Source organism: Bos grunniens, chromosome 15 (assembly GCF_055505025.1).
Source record: "Bos grunniens cultivar Pamir isolate PY7600 chromosome 15, Bosgru_T2T1.0, whole genome shotgun sequence".
Classification (NCBI taxonomy): Eukaryota; Metazoa; Chordata; class Mammalia; order Artiodactyla; family Bovidae; genus Bos; species Bos grunniens.
Genome location: NC_141179.1, coordinates 38723318 through 38739792, shown reverse-complemented (window position 1 = coordinate 38739792; position 16475 = coordinate 38723318). Strand labels below are relative to the sequence as shown.

General features: G+C 39.8%; 1 long non-coding RNA gene across 1 annotated transcript; it reads right to left on the bottom strand.

Moving 5' to 3' along the window:
• Positions 1-2100: 2100 nt before the first annotated feature.
• LOC147357697 (uncharacterized) lies at positions 2101-14951 on the bottom strand. Its single transcript, XR_015142039.1, has 3 exons — positions 14235-14951; positions 13616-13650; positions 2101-3508 (listed from the first exon to the last, which is right to left on the bottom strand). It is a non-coding gene; the product is annotated as an uncharacterized LOC147357697 (long non-coding RNA).
• Positions 14952-16475: the final 1524 nt, after the last annotated feature.

Sequence of the window (16475 nt, the reverse complement as noted above, 5' to 3'; positions counted from 1 at the left end):
ACATCAGGCTAAGACAGGATGTCCCTTTTAAACATTGAATTCTCCTAATACCTCTGGTTCTGCTTCCAGGTTCACCAAACAACAGTCTAATTAGAATCTTGAATGTCTGTTTTAAAGAAGGGAGAAAGGACTAGCCACATGGATGTGACCTGTTGTTGGGACATTCATTGTTCATTGCAAATTAATAAAGTGGCTTTTCTCGTTCAGTGTCGTTTTGGCAGAGTGATTTGCTAAAGTGTAAGTGTTATTTTGTCCTCCCTATATTTCCCCCCACATTTCAGAAAGTAGATTAATGTAACCACAATCACCAATGAAGATATAGAACTATTTTATCATCACAGAGATCCCTCATCTACTCCCTTTATTGTCATTCCTATGCTCCTCCCCTCCCCCAATCCAAATTCCTAGAACCACTAATCTATCCTCCATCTCTATAATTTTATCATCTTTAGCATGCTATGTAGATGGAATCATACATTATGCAACCTTTTGAGATTGGCTTCTTTTTACTCAGTATAATTCTTTCAAGATCCATCCAGGTTGTTGCATGTATCGACAGTTTGTTTCTTCTTATTGCTGAGGAATATTCCATGATTTGGAGGTATTTATCTTAACTAGTCACCCACTGAAGGATATTTGGGTTGTTTCCAATTTTAGCCTATTACAAATAAACATACGGGAAACATTTCTGTGTATGTTTTGCGTGGACTTAAATTCTCACTTCTCTGTATAAATGCCCAGGGGAGTGATTGCTGGGTCATGTGGTAAGTATATGTTTAGTTTTTCAAGAAATTGCCGAACTATTTTGCAGATTAGCTAAACCATTTAACTTTACTACCAGCGATATATAATAGAACCAGTTGTTCTGTCAGCATTTGGTTTTGTCACTATTTTCATTTTAGCCATTTTTATAGATATATGAAGATGTTTCATCGTGATTTTAGTTTTGCATTTCCCTAGTGGCTAATTGGAGAAGGCGATGGCACCCCACTCCAGTACTCTTGCCTGGAAAATCCCATGAATGGAGGAGCATGGTAGGCTGCAGTCCATGGGGTCGCTAAGAGTCAGACACGACTGAGCGACTTCACTTTCACTTTTCACTCTCATGCATTGAAGAAGGAAATGGCAACCCACTCCAGTGTTCTTGCCTGGAGAATCCCAGGGACTGGGGAGTCTGGTGGGCTGCCATCTATGGGGTCGCACAGAGTCGGACACAACTGAAGCGACTTAGCAGCAGCAGCAGTGGCTAATAATATTGAACACATTTTTATTTACTACCTATATATCACCTTTATAGAAATACCTCTTCTCTTTTGCCCTTTTTCTAATTGGATTGTTTTTTCTTACTATTGATTTTTGAGAGTTCTTTATGGTCCTTTGGAGAAGGAAATGGCAACACACTCTAGTATTCTTGCCTGGAAAATCCTAAGGATGGAGGAGCCTGGCAGGCTGCAGTCCGTGTGGTCGCAGAGTTGGACACGACTGAGAGACTTCACTTCATGGTCCTTTGAAGATATTTGGTTTGCAATACTTTTGTAATGCTTTTTGGTTTGCAAACACATTTTCCCATTCTGTGTCTTGTCTTTTTATTCTCTTAGGAGGATGTGTTGCAGAGCAAAACATTTTAAAGTTTGATGAGTCCAACTTATCAAATTTTCTCTTATGGCTTATGCTTTCAGTGTCATGTCGAAGAGCTCTTCACCTAGTCCTAGGTTCCAGAAACTTTGTGCTTTGTTTTCATCTAATAGTATTGTAGTTTGACATTTTACATTTAAATCGATGATTCATTTTGAGTTATTTTTGGATAAGGTGAACTTCAGTTGAAGTTCATTTCTTTGCCTGTGAATGTCCAATTGCTCTAGTACCATTTGTTGAAAAGGCTATCTTTCCCCCATCGAGTTGTTATGCAGCTTTGTTGAAGATCACTTGGCCTTGCTTATGTGAGTCTATTTCCCTGTACTACTCCAAAAGCTCTGTCTATCTGTCTCTTCACCGATACCACACTGCTTTTTTTTTTTTACTATGGTGTTAACATGTAAGATCCATTAAATTTTTTCTCTCTGAATAATAGCTCTTTTTTTTTTTTTTTGAGTGCTTATATATGCCAGGCATTGCTTTAAGTACTTCACAAGGATACACTTATTTAAACCTCACAAACTCCTAGGAGATGATTTATGCCCCATTTTATAGATGAGAAAACTGACAGAGTAGTTGAGTAACTTTTTTAAGAGATGCATTTGGAACCCAGGCCCACACACTAGCCAATGTGCTTTATTGTCTCTCTGAAGTGAACCAGTTTTTATCTCCTCACAGAGTTGATTTTACTGAACTTTGCATTGGCATTTTACCATGAAACCATGTTGAAAGATATGATAAGAAATAGCTCTATAAACCTATTGTATCTACTGTAGGCAAGTTATGAGGATGTGGTTCACTGCGTCACATGGTGTCCTCTTTAGGAGGACAGATGGGAAAACCGCCTCTCAGATCTCAGTACCAGGAATAGATATATTTCTCCTGACTAAGTGGTTTGTTTTTATCTCTTGGACATTGTGAAACTGTATAAGTGATTACATTTCCCACTTTGTGCTGGCTGCTAAAAAGCTCAGAACCCAATTTTCAGCCTATCTTTAGCAGTGATGTGCACTGGATCTAATGTTGTTGTACTTCTGACTTCATCTTATTTTTCTACCCTTATTTTCTCTTCTCCCTCATTTCCTCCCTAACTTATTTCTTTTTGCTTTAGTCTTTTTAAAAAATCAGAGAGCATAAAAAGTCAAACACAAGGCTTTTACCAAAAGCAACAAAACAAAACGACAGTCCCTTTGCCCCCTCCTCCCCACTTCTGATTCCCACTCTGTGGACCAGCTAAGGTCACATCTTTTACCTCTTTCATCTGGCGCTCGTGTTTTTTTTTTCACTTGGCTTTTCACTTTAAGCACTATTTCCTGATTACTTATTATGGAGAGTAGAATTTTGTTTTCTTACAGTACTCTCTGTAACACACACCCTTCACCTATAACTATCCTTCCATTGTAATAATATCACAATTTTGATTAAACCCATTTTCAGTGTTTACATTATTATGCCTATGGAAATATTGCTCACAGGTGAACTGCTTGCTGTCCACTTTGTGTCTTATATAGTCATTTTGTTTTCCCTTAGGTTAATAATTGTCTTTTTTTAACTTCTGTTTCCATAGAGCAGTCACTAATTTCTGCCTAAGCCCTCCGACAGAATTATAAATCTCTCACTCTATCCGTTTTGCTTGTTTTCTCACAGACGTCTCTTCTGGATGTCATCCTGGAGCTTTTCATCGTCCAGCTTCAGTCTGGGCTTGTTGCTCTCCAGGCTGGCTGCCCAGTTGTCATTCTGTGACTTCCCTTTTTCATCATTTTGAGAATTCTCTCTACATCTCTCTTTCACTGGGTCTCTTGTTTCCTGGAACTCATATTTTCCTCTTGGTTTTGCTCACTTTGTTTGGTGGAACACATCCTGCAATGGATTCCTGAGAAAAAGTTCATGAAAGGTAAATTGTTTTTTAGGACCCGCATGTTTGAAATGCTTTTATTTTAGCAGCACATTTAAATGGATAGTCTGGGTATAGAATTCTAGGTTGGAAATAATTTTCCCTCAGAATTTTAAATACATTGCTTCTCTGTCTTCTAGCTTTCCATATTGCTATTGAGAGTTTGACACTAGGTACCTCCTGTGGGACTGGAAGATTATTTTTCTCCTCTCTGGAAGGTTTTGAGATCTTCCTTTTCTTCCTAACATTCTGTAGTTCCATGATGATCCACCTTAGATTAGGGTCTTTTCTTGCCCACTGTACAAAATGAACTTTAACACTGTGGGCCCTTTTGATCTGAAAATATGTTTCCTTCAGTTTTGAGAAATTATCATGTATATTTTTATTTTAGGAATTTCCTCCCCTCCATTTTTTTCTGTTCACCCTAGAACTTTTGAATCAGTTGTTGAATCATTTAAACTGATCTGATTTTCTTCTTATCTTTCCTTTTCCCCCGCCTTGGAGATTTTCTTTGTCTTCTAACTCTTCAATTGAATTTTTAAATCTGCTATCATATTTTTTTCTTTTCTTTTTTATTGGAGGGTTGTGTGGCATGCCACACAGCATAGGGGGTCTTAGTTTCCTGACCAAGGATGGAACCTGCACCCCCTGGAATGGGAGCATGGGGCCTTAATCACTGGGTTGCCAGGGAAGTCCCATCATATTTTTACTTTCTGGAGCTCTTTCTAGTTCCCCGATTGCCCCTTCCTTACTGTCCCTGTTTTTGTTTTGCTTTGTTTTTAAATGGCATACTGTTCTTATTTCATTTTCCCATACTTCTCTAAGGGCGCTCATTTTAGTGCTTGACAGTTTCTTTTATTTCCACCATTATTGTCTCCCTCTGAACTCTTTTTGTTTGTATTTACATTTGCGATTTTTCATAAATGGCTGCCTATTCATATTTAAGAGTGAGGCACTTAAATGCCCCTTCTGTGAATGTGCGGAGTGTATTGGACTGTTGAGCTTTGCAGTAGTGTCACGTTTGGGGGTGGGGCAGTGGAAGGTACCTTCAAATGTCCTTATTTATAGATATTTTCTCTTAGGCTGGTTAGTCAGCCAGTCAAAGAAATCTTTTTACATGGGAGTTTATGAACCTGGCTTCTAGAGAGTATTAGGGGAAAAAGGCTGGAGAGTGGGGCTGCAGGGAGCTCATCATTCCTTATAGAGACCTCCATCTAATCCCCCTGTCTTCAGCTAGGTCTCATGCACCAGGCAAAGAACCTTTGACCCAGCCTCTCAAGAGAAACTGCCTGACTTCTTCCAGGTAACCTTTGTAAGGGCTTTCCTGGTGGCCCAGTGGAGAAGAATCCACCTGCAATGCAGAAGACACAGCAGGTGTGGGTTTGATCCCTGAGTTATATAGATCCCCTGGAGGAGGAAATGGCAACCCACTCCAGTATCCTTGCCTAGAAGATCTCATGGACAGAGGAGCCTGGCGGGCTACAGTCCATGGGGTCACAAAGAGTCGGACACGACTGAGCGACTTCACTCACTCACTCAGGGATCTAACGGATGGTTATAAAGACATTCAAATAATCTTTTCTTTCCATTCACACGCCACATTCCCATCCTCAGAGTCACTTGGTGCCTTCAATTTCAGAAGTTTCCAGGGTTCTGTGGTGCAATTTATCTTCCTTTTTTCAGCTTTATTTGATTTGTCCCATATGAGGGAGCCTGAATTTTGACTCAGGACCAAAACAAAAGTTTGAAGGCAAAGTCAGAGAAATGGTGCCCATGGTAGAATACAAAAGATGAACAAAAGCAAGAGAGTCTCTGCAACCAGAGGAATAATCATATCCAAAGTCACAATCTTTGTCTACTTTCTACATGGTTCTCCACTTAAAAAGACAGTGCTTTGAAATAATATGATGAAGAGGAGCAGTAGTTCCCTCTGTTGATCTCAACCTATGTCCTGAGGGAGAATCAAGGCTATATATGAAGAATGATTTCAAGGTCAGAGATCTGGAGGTTGTAGAAAAGTTAAGAAGTGTGTCCAGGCTTTAGGACTAAGGTCAACAGCAATGTGAGGATGGAGAAGTTTCAATTTTATGTGACTCTTAATTTAGAAGTGCACCCTGATGTCTTAAAGGAGTCGCTGGGAAGGGGGCTGAGTTATGATTTCCAGCTTCCCTGTCCAGTCATCCTTTGAGGACTGATTGGTTGATAGAAATCTACTGTTTAGGGACATTTCACTTTACTAAAGTAAACATAGTGGGCCTTTACAAAACTTAGAGACCTTCCTACACAAGGAGAAGGCTGTTAATATACTTTCCATCTCAGGGCAAGAGCTCTGGGTTGTTGTCCCAGTGGGATGTACTACAGATAGACCTGTAATTTGCTGCCAAGTTTGGCCCCTAGGGCCTTCTCAAGAAGAAATGGTTGTGTCCCTAATGTTGTGTCATCTACAAACTGGCACTTGCCAAGGGCATTTGCCATCTGCCTCTGTGGAGATTGAGCCCTGTGCTACTGCAGTTGTTGACCTTAGATATACCCTGAAGGGAGTTCAGAGTGGAGACTGAGGCACTCTGTGTTCCAGGGAAACTCATGGAACAGGTCTTTAGATAGTTAGATAGTTTCAGGAACCGTGTTCATGATCCTAGTCTTTGCATCTCCCCCTATCTAGAAAAGCTCTAAATCCCTTCATGATGACATCAGCTCTTTGTGACTAGCAGAAAACCTCTGATAAAGTAAGTGCTTGATTGCACTGAACTCCCCTCTTCACCAAAATCTTACATATTGGCTTTCCTCTACTACCTCTTTGGAGTAGTCTCTCAGAGCTATCAGGCTTCCTAGGTGGTGCTAGTGGTAAAGAACCCACCAGCCAATGCAGGAGACTTAGGAGATGCGGGTTTGATCCCTGGGTTGGGAAGATCCCTTGGAGGAGGGAATAGCAACCCACTCTAGTATCTTACCTGGAGAATCCCATGGACAGAGGAACCTGGTGGCTATAGTCCAGGGGTCACAAAGAATTGGACATGACTGAAGTGATTTAGCACGCACACACATGGACTCAGAGCTATCTGAAGTGCTATTTTCCAGGCAGCAGTCCTCATTTTGCCCCAAATAAAACATAATTCACAACTTTCATGTTGTGCATCTTTTTTTAGATTACAGTCACATTAATAACATTAAGTAAGTTTAAGTATATATAGCCTAGCTTCCCTTAAGAGATGACTCAGAGTTGGTACACAAGCTGAAATATCCTGAAAGGAAGAAGGAAAGAAAGAAAGAACGAAGAAGTAAAAAGCTTCATTTTCATTTGTAGCTTTGTCTTTCAGAACTTTTAAAGTGTAATATGTATATATATGTGTGGCTCAGTCGTGTCCAACTTTGCAACCCCAAGCTCTTCTGTCCATGGGATTTCCCAGGCAAGAGTACTGGAATGGGTTGCCATTTCCTACTCCAGGGGATCTTCCTGACCCAGGGATGGAACCCATGTCTCTTGAGTCTCCTGCATTGCAGGTGGATTCTTTACCTGCTGAGCCACTGGGGAAGCCCTTAAGGTGTAATACTACAATAATAATAATAATAAAATTTTAAAGTGTGATGCGGAGATTTACAACAAAAAGGTATTGAATCATAGCAGACAGAGGGATTTGAAGATATAGTGGAGTAAGGGACTTCCCTGTCAGTCCTGTTTAGACTGTGCTTGCAATGCAGGGGGCAAGGTTTGATCCCTGATCAAGGGACTAAGATCCCACATATTACTCGGGGAGGCTAAAGGAATAAATAAAACATCATTCCTAAAAAAAAAAAAGATACAGTGGAGTAAGTAAGTGATTTAACTCTCTGATCAAGAGAGAAAAGCTATGGAAGCAAAGGAAAGAAACAGAAAAACAAGATGGTGACCGCCAGCTAGAAGAACTTAAGTTCCCCTCCTCCTGGTGACCCTGTGGAGATTCCCACAACTCTGTCCGCATCTAGAACTTATTTGACTGTGAGTGGAGTGAGAAAGTGCCAGATAGTGGAACCAGTGGCTTCCTGGAAAGATGGGATAGAGAAGCTCAGAGACTGACACAACCAGAGAGCAGAAGAAGAAAGGAAATGACCTTTAGATAGAAGCGGAACTGTAAGTCTTCCTGATTGCGTCTAGCATTCTGCACATACAAAGGAGCCCCAGGAAAACAGTCTCAAAAGGAGAGGAAATAGTGTCAGTGTTGCTGGTGAGGCAAATGTACTTTCCAGATACAGATCACCCAGGGATTCTTAACGCCTATATGATGATCACGCAAAGACTTGTGGATAGATAACCTTTTCTGTTAAAACAAAACAAAACAAAACAAAAAAACAATGAACTGTTGCACACTGAGTCCCCTAGAAACTGACTCTGAGGTAGATATTCACATGCAGGAAGCTTTCTGGAGAGTTCCCAGGGATTCAATACCAGCAAAGAGTGCAGGAAGTAGGACTGCATAGAAGGATGGCAGAGTGGTCACCACAAAGGTCAGCCCACCAATCCTCTGAGGACCTCTGTCCTGCCTTGGCTCAAAGAGGACTGGCATTCATACTTGGGCATGGACCAGTCATTAGTTGTAGGCTGCCTATGAGCTTGGACAACGTGACTCTCTTCAACTGAGGACAGTATCCGGAAGAGAGACCCATCTGAGAGCCATCGGCTGCCAATATTACTAGCAGCTGAGGGAATGATTGCCTCAATTCAGGAAGAAGATCTGAGTAACATACCACAGCATCCATTACAGCCAACCATTTGCACTGTGTCCACTCACTTTCACTATGATAACAGTGGGAACAGCTCCTCCAGGATTCTGCTTGGTCTATGTTCGTGGGGAGATCTACAAGAGGAAGGTTAGTGGATAAACTAGAGCCCCTGGTGCTGCTTCTGGTCTGAAGGTTGCAATTTGTCTACAGCCATACCACCCTGAATGCACGCGATCTCATCTGAAGTTTGCAATTTATACTCATTGTCTCCCTGCTATACAAACCATTTTCATTTCCCTCACCTTCAGCACTGTCATATAAGCATCTTATGTGGTGGGCCCCTGGTTACCATGTCCTTCTCGGGCTGTGGCTACTCCATTTACCATAAAAATTGTGCAAAAAATTACTCAGTCAATCACCAGGGCCTCCAAACACAGACTCCAGTGTTGCTGGGACAGGAAGTGTAAATGCCACAATTAGTCACTGTGAGTGATAAGCAGAAGCCAGAACCTCTCCTATTTCCTTCCCTTGGATTTCAGAGCCATGTATTATATCTATTGAGAATACAGTCAGATATTAATATAATAGTTGTTGATTTATGGTATATGCTGCATCTTGGAAGATATCACTCCATCGTTGGAAGGTATCACCTCCAAAGTGGTACTGCAGCTGCACCTTTAAAAGGCCATTTTGTCACTGTCAAGTTGACAACTTCTGTATAGTGTGGTATGAAACAGAAAGAATGGATTCCAAGGTCATCGGTCATGTTGCACCTTCTCTGTTTGAAATGGGTTCCTGGGTTCAATCAAAATATTACAGGATTCTGTGTTGGTAGATCAAGCACTCCATCCCTATGCCTTCAAATAGTGGTGCTGACTGAGGCCCTGAGGATGGGAAAGGCATACCTATACCCTAAATATATATTCATTCCAGTCAAAATTAATCACGGCCCCTTCCAGTATAGTCAACTTGCCATCAAGTTGTTGGTTGGTCTCCTGGAAGAATGGCGCCATATCGAGGACTTGGTGTTGGTCTCTCTTAGTAGTGGGTTGAACAGAGGAAGAAATAAGAGAGATACAGTTGCATCAAAGGCTTCCATAGGAGCCCATAGGGTGCCAATCCGTGAGGCAAGTGAGTGTGGCCAAATAAATATCCAGCCCTCCATCACTGGCCACTAATTATTAGTGGCTACACCCAAAGAAAGGAGCATGACCTTGGGCAAGGTAGCTTTCTTCAGTTGAGGGAGAGCAATACTTGGAGAGACATTCATCTGAGGGCTGTCAATGAACTCTGACAGCAGGTAGGAGAATGAGTATCTGAGTCCCGGAGGAGAGAGCTAGGAATAACTGACTAACTGGTAGGCATTTCCATTCTAAATCTCAGCTTTTCCAAGGAGTTCTAGAATGGGGATAGGTTGGAGGAGGGCAGAAAATTGTGATATATCATCTGCCAGCTGTTGTAGTTGCTTATCTGGGAAAATTCATTGAAAAGTGTATATATTGTGGTTTCATGTATATCTAACCAAACTTTGAGTTGATCCAAGCAAAAAAATTCCAGATGGATGAACAAAAAGTACAAAGAATGCCTTTATTCTAAAATATCCACCATTTATAAGATTCTGATTACTTTAAAAACCTTCATTGTTGTATAGACATAATGTTTACATATTCATATCAAGAAGTTATTTTCATTCTATTTAAATATATGTTTATCTCCATTAATATAGTTTGTTCATAGATTTATTATTTTTATTAGTAATTCAATATTCTACCATATTAATTTATCAATGTTATAATGAGTTAATGTCTCTGTTTGGAGCATATGACTTATATCTGGTTTTTCACAATAATAAGTAGTACAAGTATAAAAAATATCTTAAAAAATCTCCCTTTTTTACTCCCATAATGGGATTAAAAGCTCTATTACCAAGGTTGCTTTTAAGAAAGATTTTCCTAATTTTCAATACTGCAGCAATGTTCAAGTGTCTGCTTACCAATTCTTAAACTCTTAACACTGTTTTTTTCTTACTTTTGGTAGTAGAAAGAATTTTTACCTCATCATTGTTTTAAATTCAGTTTCCTTAATTATTTAGTGAGGCAAAGAGTTTTCTCAAATGTTTTTTACCTTTTGTATTTTGTGTTATTTATATCTTTTGGCTATTTATCTCTCTAAAAAAGGAGACTGGTCTTTCATATTTTTATCAGTCCCTTATGTATTATAGACAGCAAACTTTATTTGACATTTATTTTCAGCAGTTTCTCATTCCATTGCTCTTTATCTTAAATTCACTTTTTAATTAAATAGTTTGCTTTGTGTTTTATAGCACAAAACCCATTAATAATTTCTTTAAATGTTTTGATATTTTAAAATTGATATATTATTTCTGTTAGGAAAGGTATGTTATCATAATCTGTAAACTTTTTATCTTCAAATGACAATAGATTTCTGTTAAGTTATTTAATACCTCCAAATCTATTGTGGCATAGTAGAAATTATGATAATTGTTTTTTGGCCTTTTAGCTGAAATCAAGTGTAATTAGAGTCTTTTAAATGTTATCTAGTTTCTCCTGTATTGTTTAACAGAGATTCATTTATTTGTCACTTATTTCACCATATTTTTCATGTTTTAACTTGCTGTGTAGGTAGGTTCAAATTTATTTCTGAAATTTCCAATTTTATCAATAGGTCTACTTTTTAAAAAAATATAGTATTATCAGATTCTTCCCTCTTACATCCCTTTAAGAACTGAAGTAATTTTGGCTTTAAAATATGTGCATATGGTGGGTAGGTGGGAGGGAGGCTTTAGAGGGAAGAGATATATGTATACATAGACCTGGTTCATATTGTTGTACAGCAGAAATTAATACAACATTATACAGCAATTATCCTCCAATTAAAATTTTAAAATGTGCATATGAACATAGATATGTGCATATGAATACAGAGGCATTAAAAAAAGGTCTGGATGGTTAGCCTTGGATGATTGAATTACAGATGAGCTTTATATTTTTCTTGCCTTTTATCAATAAATTCTAATATATGTTATATTACAAAGGACACATCACTTCAATGCTTAAAAAAAAAGAGAAGCTCTGCAGATAAAATTAAGAAAAATATTAATCATAAGATAAAAGATAATTACTAAGAAAATAAAAAGGAGCAGATTAGGGGCAAACTCAGATAAACGACTGCTCTCAGTCCTTTGTGTGTGCTAAGTTGCTTCAGTCATGTCCGACTCTTAGACCATAGCCTGCCAAGCTTCTCTGTCCATGGGATTCTCCAGGCAAGAATACTGGAGAGGGTTGCCATGCCCTCCTCCAGAGGATCTTCCCGACCCAGAAATCAAACGCGAGTCTTTTATATCTCCTGCATTGGCAGACAGGTCCTTTACCACTAGCACCACTTGGGAAGCCCTTTAATGTGACTGTAATAACAGTGTTCGGACCTCTTTGTAAGCACATCTCTGCATAGCTACCCCTTGACATTTCTGAAATGCCCACTTTTGTCCCAGTCTGTCTCAGTTCTGTTTCTGGAATCTACTCGCTGTGACTGCAACTGTCTTTGGCTTTCAACGCCGTTGGTTCCCACGGCTGACTACCTGTCACTGATTTCTTTCTGGACTTCTGATTTCAGCTCTTGCTCTTTGTGTGTTTGGGTTGACTCTGCTCAAATCTCTTTGTAGTCCTTCCTCAACTGTCAATCCTCTCGACCCCTAAACCCCACCAGCTTCTGAGTTTTTCTAGTCTCAGCTGCAACAGAAAGTCTGGGGTGACAGACCATCTGCTGATAACAGCCATGCCCTGGACGTGGTTTTTGGACCAGAGGTGGATACTTGCTCATGCGAGAAACAACTTGTGATTTGCATGCTCAGTCACTCAATTGTGTCCAACTCTTTGTGACCCCATGGACTGTAGCCTGCCAGGTTTCTCTGTCCATGGGATTTCCCAGGCAAGAATACTGGAGTGGGTTGCCATTTCCTTCTCCAGGGGATCTTCCCGACCCAGCGATTGAACCCACGTCTCCTGAATTGGCAGGTGGATTCTTTACCACTGAGCCACCACAGAAGATGCCTCATTAATTAGCATTGCATCAAATTTGTGAATGGGAAGTATGACCATATCATTTGTCTAGTCTTTCCAATTATGAGCAGAAATAGCTCTCCATCTAGCCTGGTTTTCTTTCAATGTGTTATTAGGATTGTGTAGTTTTCTTTACAGCTCTTGGTGTCTGTGTGTGTGTGAGTATTGTAGGTAAATAATGGGGATTTGGTGTTTGGTTGCAAATGTGACTGCTTTTTTACACCTTAGTTTCTGGCTGTTGATTGTGACAACTATTTTTAAATCTGCTTATGTTTTCTGCTGGCCATTTGAGGAAATGAGGAATTGCCCAGTGTGAGAAGGGCTGCTTAGCAGAGATGGATTTGCATCGCCTGTTTGCTTTCACATGTTTGTGTCTCTTGTGGATGATGTTTGAGTAGTGCCTGGCCCTTGTGAATCATGTGGGCGGTGTACCTTTACGTTCTCCTCTATGAATAAGCCAGGTTAATTGATCTGTACTGGAACCAAATCCATGTCCTTAAGCCCTCTGAAGGCACAGGCAGTACAGACCTTTGCTTTCAACAGCACCCATTTCCAATGATTACAGTTGTCTGGGCAGCTTTGGGAGATACTGATTTTTATGATGTGAATAGACTGAAAAACTATTTGGGGATTGGTTGTAAGTTTTTGAGCAATAGATTAAGGGCTGAGCTAAGTCATGTCCTAAAAATATGCTGTGAAAAAAATACACTGTGCTTTGAAAATTATACAAGTAATACATGTTCATTGTAGAAAAATGAGACAATGCAGATAAGCTTAAAAAAAGAGAGAGAATGTCTAAAATCTTACCATTTACAGTTGGTTGCTGTTATTTTGGTTATTTTTACTTCCAAGTGGTTTCCTATGTCTGAAGTATATAATTAATTATACAAATAAACATGCACATTTAATATATTTCCTAGTTTCTAAGATGTATCTTTCTCCACATTATGACATTTCTAAAATGAGATACAGTTTTACAATAAGTGATTAAATTTAATAAAGTATTTCTCTTTCTCCCTTACCCCGCAAATAGCTATTATTAAATGCAGTCCATGGTATCTTAAAATATATTTTTAAATTTCATCTTTTATTTCAGATAATTATAAATTCACATGCAGTTGTAAGAAATAATACAGAATGATCCCTTTTATCTTTTACCCAGTGTGTAGTTAATTTTATATATCAACTTGATGGGGCTAAGGGATGCCCGATAGTTGGTAAGGTATTATTTCTAGGTGTGTCTAGGAGTGTATTTCCAGAAACTATTAGCATTTGAATCATTTGACTAAGTAAAAAAGATCATCCTTACCAATGCAGGTGGGCATCATCCAATCCATTGAGAGCCTGAATAGAAAAAGAAGGTGAAAGAAGGGTGAGGAAGGGTAAATTAGTTTACTTGAGCTGGGACATGCGTCTTCTCCTGCCCTCGGACCTTGGTGCTCCTGGTTCTTGGCACTTGGGACTAACATTGAGGCTTACACTATTGGTCTCCTGATTCTCAGGCCTTTGAACTTGTACTTGCACTATTGACCTTCCTGGTTCTCAGGCCTTAGTACTTGGCCTGAATTATACCACTGGGTTTCCTGGTTCTCTGTCTTGCTGACAGCAGATCATGGGACTTTCAGTTTCCACAACCGTGTGAACCAGTTCCTACAATAAATCTCTTCTTATATATCTATATATCTTTGTCTGTGTCTATGTCTGCTTCTATGTCTGTGTCTATTTCTATATCTGTATCTATAATCTATATCTATATATCTTACTGGCTCTGTTTTTCAAGAGAACCCTGACTAATAACACCCATTTTCCCCTACTGTTAACATCATGCAAAAGTATAGTTCAGTGTCACAACTAGGAGATTTGTATTGATATGGAACATTTTCATCACCAGGTGGATCTCTATGTTGCCCTGTTATAACCATACTCACCTTTCTGTCACTCTCCTCACTCCAGCCCAGGCTATTACCTCTGGCAGCCATCAGTTTGTTCTCCATCTCTATGATTCTATCATTTCAAGAATGTTCTGCAAATGGAATCATACACTATGTAATTTTTGCTTTTCTTACTTAGCATAATTCTCTGGAGATTGATCCAGATTTTACATGTATCAATAATGCATTCTTTCGTTATCGTTGAATATTCCATGAATGGATACACCCAATTTGTTTAAACATTCACCCCTTGAAGTACATCAGGGTTTCCAGCTTTTGGCTACTCAAATAAAGCTGCTATAAACATTAATGTACAGATTTTTGTGGGAATATAAAATTTCTCTGGCATTTACACCCAGGCGGGCAGTTGCTTGATTGTAAGGTGGTTGCATATTTAGTTCTCAAAACTGTTTTCCAAAGTGGCCTTTCCATTTTGTAGTCCCACCCATGATGTATGAGTGGTCTGGTTTCTGTGCATCCTTACTTTTTATTTTACCCATTCTGATAGGCAAGTAATGAATTTCATTAATAGTATTATTTTCTTTAATAGTGCTATTCAAATGACCTACTTCATATGGGGTGAGTTGTGTTAGTTTGTGTTTTTCAAGGAACTGGTTCATTTCATCTAAGTTGTCAAAGTTATGTGCATAGAGCTGTTCATAGTATTTCTTTCAAATTCATTGATTTCTTCTCTTTGTTATTCCCTTCTTTTTTGCTTTGGGTTTATTTTGCACTTTTTCTAGATTCTTGAATGGGAACTTAGATTATTGAACACAGACATTTCTCTTTACTGATATGTACACATGTATGTATAAATTTCACTGAAAGAGATATTTTATATTGCATAGAAAAGCCTTAGTGTGCCTACCATATTTATAGCTTCCTCCTGAGGAATTCAATTCAATTCAGCAAATATTTTTGGAGTGCTTGGGCCAGGCACTGTTCTAAATTCTTAGTACATAAGGGAACAAAATAGACAAAGAGTTCTGTTTTTGTGGAGCTTACATTTTAGCAGGAGGAGACAGCTAATAAATAATGAGTGTAATTTATATGTGAAGTGAAAGTCACTCAGTCGTGCCCGACTCTTTGTGACCCCATGGACTATATAGTCCATGGAATTCTCCAGACTAGAATACTGGAGTGGGTAGCCTATCCCTTCTCCAGGGGATCTTCCCAACCCAGGGATTGAACCCAGTTCTCACACATTATTACTACTACATTTCAGTTGTGTCCGACTCTGTGCCACCCCAGAGACGGCAGCCCACCAGGCTTCCCCGTCCCTGGGATTCTCCAGGCAAGAACACTGGAGTGGGTTGCCATTTCCTTCTCCAATGCGTGAAAGTGAAGTCGCTCAGTCGTGTCCAACTCTTAGCAACCCCATGGAATGCAGCCTACCAGGCTCCTCCGTCCATGGGATTTTCTAGGCAAGAGTACTGGAGTGGGGTGCCATTGCCTTCTCCGTCTCCCGCATTAAGAAAGTGATAAGTGCAGAAACAAAAAGTACAGCCGAGTAAGAGGGAATGGATACGTGGGGAACTATATATGGTATATACACATATACTGTATAGTCCATGGGGTCGCAAAGAGTCGGACATGACTGAGCAACTTTCACTTTCATATATAGTATTTACTACGGGCTTCCCCAGTGGCTCAGTGGTAAAGAATCTGCCTGCCATGAAGGAGATGCAGGAGATACGTATTCGATCCCTGGATCAGGAAGATCCCCTGGAGGAAAGCATGGCAACCCACTGTAGTATTCTTGCCTGGAGAATCCCCATGGACAGAGGAGCCTGGTGGGCTATGGTCCATGGGGTTGCAAAGAGTCGAACACGACTGAAGTGACTGAGCACACACTCAAACACGCATAGTATTTACTACTGCAGAACTTACCATAATGCATTTAATACTATAGTTAGAGTATTGAATAGATTGGTCAGACAGGCCTTGTGGAGAGAGTGAGATTGAGTAAAGACCAAAAGGAGTTAGTCAAGTCAGTAAATGTAGGAAGTGTGCCTCAGACAGATGGGGCAGCTAGAGCAAAGGCCCTATGGTGGGAGCATGTTTGGAATATTAGAGGAAAAGCAAGCAGGAAAAAGGAAAAAAAGCAAGAGGAAAAGCAAGTGTGGCTGAAGCAGAATGAGCAAGGGGGAAAGTGGTAGCAATGAGGTCAGCGTATAATGAGGGCTAGGTCTTTAGCTCTTGCTCTGGTTAGATGGGGGGCTGTTGCCGTATATGAAG